Raw genomic sequence first — 6,000 nt, 5'->3', positions numbered from 1 at the left:
TAAGCAAAGTGACTTAGATGGTGGCTTGTTGGCTTTGACACAACAGACAGAAGAGCTGGTCCAACTTTTGCTTCTTAGCACAAAGGGGTGACCAAAATTTTCATATGCCTTTGAGCTAGTTTCATCTGATGAGTCTTGGCATTTTGCTTTTCCCAGATTAATCAGCAAATGACTCAAGAATAAAATGAGTTCTAAGTGTTAGGTTTAATTCTCTGCACCTAGCTTCTCTCCTGGATTTAGTTCCCTCCATATCTGGCTACCTTAGCAGACATAAACTTCAACTTTTGTCTTCATTGAGCTAATGAGATTGCCTGAAAATACTCTCCATGTCTTATCAACCACCCCTTGCTTTCCTATCCAGCCTGTCTCCTCAGGCTAGGGCTCTACAAATGTCCTAGGAAACATCATAAGGCAGGAAGTTGAGTTAGCCTCATTTTTTCTTCTCTTACAACCTGGGCCCATCAATTTTTTTTCTGTCACAATAACTCTTTGATGCCTACAAATAGATGTTTTGTATTTTATGGGACTTTCAAACATTTTTTTTTTTCTCCAGGAACACTGGTACGCCATAAGCTACAGCATCAGAAAACAGGACTTTTCTCGTCAACCTTTTAACATATGATTTATTATCCAAGATTGTTTAATAATATTTATTTCCATTTTGGTATTTTAGATATGAATGTTTTTAATTTTATCCACTTAGATTGTCTGAAAAAGGAAACCAGAATTCTAGAATTTGTTTTTTAAAATTTTTTAATGTTTATTTATTTTTCAGAGTGTGAGTGGAGGAGGGGCAGAGACAGAATGAGACGCAGAGTCTGAGGCAGGCTCCAGGCTCTGAGCTGTCAGCACAGAGCCCGATGTGAGGCTCAAACTCACAAACCATGAGAACATGACCTGAGCCGAAGTTGGATGTGTAACTGACGGAACCACCTAGGCATCCATAGAATTTGGGGGTGTTTTGGATGAAACTTTGCATCTTTGATTTCAGACCAAAGGGGGGTAATTTGAAATTAAAAAACAAATTATGCTAATTCGTTATGTTGTTTGTGTGTGTGTGTGTGTGTGTGTGTGTGTGTCCCATTGTTTATAAATATGATGAATGCGTACGTATGCATACATATATAAAGTTGAGATCAATTCAGAATTGAGTTTTTTCAAGTAAACATTGGAGCAGCTACTATTCTCTAAACAAAAGAAATAATAAGCTTGATTTTAATTTTTAATTTATTTTCATATAATTTTATGCCTTTTTAATGTTTGCTTATTCTGTCATTAAATTCTCACTTTTTACAGGTTAACAGTATATTCTCTGTAGTACATACATTTTATAACTTTTCCGTAGCTACTGATTAACATTCATAATACTTATAATTAGGAAGGTGTTAAGAGGCTTCTTCAATAAGAAAGAGACCAAATTGAAAAATGCATGGGAATAAGAAGGGAGATACTGACAATTGGGTGAAATGAGTCACTTATCAAGGAGAGCAAAACTGTTTTTTCAAAATATGAAATGATCATAAAAGACCATAGGTCTGGAAGGTATGAAATTAATATTGGTAAAGAAATTCTGTGTTCTCCAAATTTTAAAATGTCTGAGAAAACAGGTATTGTTGATAAAAGCGCTGTAAAGGTCATTTTGTTTGGGTTAATTGGTTTCTTAGCTACTGACATGATAATTTAAAAGGATTCTAAAAGTCATACAGAGTATGTAGTCTAGAAGAAAGTAACTTATTTTTTTTTAAGTTGTTTTTATTTTGCGAGAGAGAGAATCCCATGCAGACTCCAGACTCTGCGGGGAACCCAAGGTGGGGCTTGATTCCATGACACTGGGATCACAACCTGAGCTGGAATCAAGAATCAGATGCTCAACTGACTGAACTACCCAGGTGCTCTGAACGTAACTTATTTTAAAAAGAATAGTTTTTGTGTAATAGTTTTCAGTGCACTGAAAGTCTAAGTCTTTCCTTTGATATACTTAAACATAATAAGCAAAACTGTTTTAAAACTTGTGTGTGATATCTCTGTTTGATTAGCATCCCTTATAGGTCTATAGGTCTGTTTCTATATTTTCTCTGTTTCTCTCCATTTTCAATCCCACTGTCTTAGCTTCTCATATATTGTTAGTTTTGATTGAGTGCTAGACATTGTATATAACAAATTAAAGTGATAAATTGAGGAAGATAAATTATCTTCCTTCTGAGAATTACATTTGTTTCTAGGAGTACTGGCCATCCCAGGTCACATTCATCCAATCAAGAATTGAGATAATCCCCAAACAGGTTTAGATCTTGCCAAGATCGGTTTATTTCTGGTTTACCCTTGCCTGTAGGGAGTTTGTGGCCTTCAGACTCCTAATTGAAAGCCGGGAAGGTTTTCCATGGACTTATTTCCCCCATTTCTGAGCCCCCCAGTTTTAATTCGTATCTCCATATACTTGTGAGAGTTTGGTCACCCCACTCAAAAACTTAGCTTTTTAGTCAGCTTTTCTGAAATTGGAAGATACTCTTAAAAGAAAAGCAATCTCAATGCTGATTTCAACTTTCAAGATTTTTTTCTTTTCTTGGATCTTGACACCATAATTTTTCAATGAGATATTAATTCCTCATTGCATCCAAATATTTTAAAAAATATTTTGTCCAGATTTTCAAGTTGTTCTCAATGGGTGATTTGATATGAAATACCTAGGGTATCATTACTGCATTAGAACACACTAAGAATAGTTTAAATATGAATAAAAGTTATTTTTTTCTGCCAACTCAAAATGTGGAACTAGATTTAACCCAACCATTCACTGAAGAGCACTATTTGTATTGTATTCTATTCATGTTATTACATCAGATTTTAAAAATTAGTTGTAATATACGTTTAACCTAATATGTTAAATAATACAGAAATATATTAATAAAAAGTTAATAATTTCTCTCCTTCTCACTTCCTCATGTCCTTGATCACTCTCTGTCCCTTGAAATAGCCAATGCTCAGCATGTATATATCTACACTTATCTTTCTATATAGATAGAGAATAACACACACACATTTGTTAAAAAAATAAAAGATTGTAACATACCCATTGTGTTAATTTATTTTAATAAATTTCTGTATAAATTCTCCAACAGGCATTTAAAAATTATGTTCAGAAGTTGGGGTGCCTGGGTGGCTTACTCAGTTTGGCGTTTGACTTTGGCTCAGGTCATGATCTCATGGTTCATGAGTTCAAGCCCCACGTCAGGCTCGGTGCTGACAGCTCAGAGCCTGGAGCCTGCTTTGGATTCTGTCTCCCTCTCTCTCTGCCCCATGCCCTCTCACACTCTGTCTCTCTGTCTCTCTCTCTCTCTCTCAAAAATAAATAAATATTAAAAAAATTTTTTAAATTATGTACAGAACTTTATTAATTTTTGCTAGACATGATAATTATGCAAAATAAGCAAAATTTGGGATTTTAGTTTTGGGCAGCAAGATGTGTTTTAGTCCTCATGTGTCTTTCATTATCTTCTTTCATTAGTTTCAGAGGAGCAAAGTCCTTATAAGACTCTGACTTGAGTGACTTCTAAGTTCTCTGAGTATCCCATTCCAAAAATCGAACATTTTGTGAATTAATAGCATGCAGTGCTTTATTTTTTTAATTTTTTAATATTTGTATTTATTTCTGAAAGAGAGAGACAGAGCATGAGTGGGGGAGGGGCAGAGGGAGAGAGAGACACAGAGTCTGAAGTAGGCTCCAGGCTCCAAGCTGTCAGCACAGAGCCCAACACGAGGCTTGAACTCATGAACCACGAGATCATGACCTGAGCCAAAGTCGGATACTTAACCAACTAAGCCACCCAGCTGCCCTGTATACAGTACTCTTCAAGGGCTGCAGTGCCTTAGGCAAAATATGTTTCCAAGCTTGGGGGTTTTATGGACTGTAGAAGAACTTTACACACAGACACATTCATACATATATGTATTAAATATGTAAAGTATGTTATATAATATAAATTTGTAATTAATTTGAATTCTACAGCATCTTTCTTATATACATATATACTCACACAAACGCAGAGTATATGAAAACAAATATTATATACATATGAGATTTGATACCCAAACTCTGTTTTTTGACTGAGCTGTTGACTGTCCCCTCAATTCACTGTACTTCAAGTTCTTCAATTTCATTGCATTGATGTTTTCTTTTGGTCTTTCAACTTTCTGAGAATTCTGTATTTTGTTACCTGTTTTGTTCATACTTTGGCTCACAATTCTACTCTACAGTGTGTTGGAACAAGGCTGGGTAAAGCTGTACTTTCCCAATCAATTTCCATTATTTTTCTTTAACTGGGAAAAGTCACTTGAGTCTCATGATTTGTCTTAGCATTGCAAGAGTTATTTGAATTTCTATCAATTTTAGGGTGATAGCTTAATAGGATGCATGATTATCCTGTAGAAGGTCTCTTATTAGAAATAATTATCCTAACTATTTGACCAGTTAAATAGAAATTTCATTTAAAGTGTGTAATCGCGCAATATGATTCATACATTAACATATATGTATATATACACACATATTTTATACAATGTACACACATATCTTACACATCTTACATTACTGTGAAATATATACATATATATATATATATATATGTGTATATATATATATATATATATATGTGTATATATATATATATATATATATATATATATATATGTAGAGTTTTGGCCAATCAATCAATACACTTGAATTCTTATTTGGCATTAATCAAACTTCTTTTATTACAGTAGTTGGAATTTGGCATCATCAGTTAAGATATTCTATTGAGTAAATATTCCAATAACTTATTACATACATTTTTCACATGTGGCTTATGTAAAGACTAATGAGAATTTAAAGATACTTGCAGCGCAATTTAAAAGGGGAAAGCTTACAATTTTTTCATCACACTTAATGCGATAGCATTTTTTTTTTAGTAACTCATTTTTACTCAGTTTTTAGGAAGAATGCAACTTAGTTTTCAGAGAAATTAGAATTCTTCTTTTAATGTCCTCATATTTCATCTTTTTTTTTTTTTTTAAACTTGCTTAAATAGTTTTGGGAACAAACAGAACTGTTCCTTATTAAGCATACAGATCAACAAGTGACAGACAGCAGACGTGGGTAAACGTACTAAAAGAAGCTTGTGGCCACCAGCACTGATCACATCATGGACCGCTGTCCGCGCGTGCTATCCAAGGAGGGCAGTCTCCTTGTAGGTGAATGGAGGGTCAGTTAAAAGGAGTTTCATTTTGCTGTAGTAAATACCTTTTTCCATCCATTAAATCTCCAAAATAGGACTGGGGGAGATAACTGGTATTAGAAAAATGCCTTCTCCTACTGACCCTATGCTATGGAATGCTATTTTAATCAAGGACGGCTACAAAATGGTTTCCAGATTTTACCTAAATAATTTTTGTAAGTCTTTTCATTTAGTTTACTTCTCTAGAAATCGCTGAAATTGTTGGTGCTATTCCTGGAAATTGCTATGCCGTTTACATTTTCTGTTTCAAAACTGTGCCTGCATTGCAGGCAATTCTCTGGCTACCCAAGAAATGTAATATTTATTGTATGATTATACTGTACTAAAATATTATAGTATACTAAAATACTATAGTATATTATTTTTCTCATTAGAAATTTTATAATTCAGAGTGGTCTATAAAAAAAAATGATCTTTTTGACTAAATTGGCCAGTTAAATTTAGCAATAAATTTATAGTTGTCCCCCCCCAACCTCTTGTCTGGTAATTGAAAATTTTAAGTCAACCCGTTGTTTTGGCCTCACCTACACACCACCTAAGCAGGTTTATTTTATAGTCTGCATGGTGTCTGACTCACCTGCTACTCATTTGCAAATTCTCACACTAAATACTTAAAGTGTGTTTTGATAAATATATCTTATCAACCCATAAATCTCCTACACGATTGTAATAAGGGCTACAGTCCCTTAAAACCATTGTCACGTAATCATGAACTTCACTACTCTCA

Source organism: Neofelis nebulosa, chromosome 12 (assembly GCF_028018385.1).
Source record: "Neofelis nebulosa isolate mNeoNeb1 chromosome 12, mNeoNeb1.pri, whole genome shotgun sequence".
In the NCBI taxonomy this organism is placed as follows: Eukaryota; Metazoa; Chordata; class Mammalia; order Carnivora; family Felidae; genus Neofelis; species Neofelis nebulosa.
Note: the sequence above shows the minus strand (reverse complement) of the source record.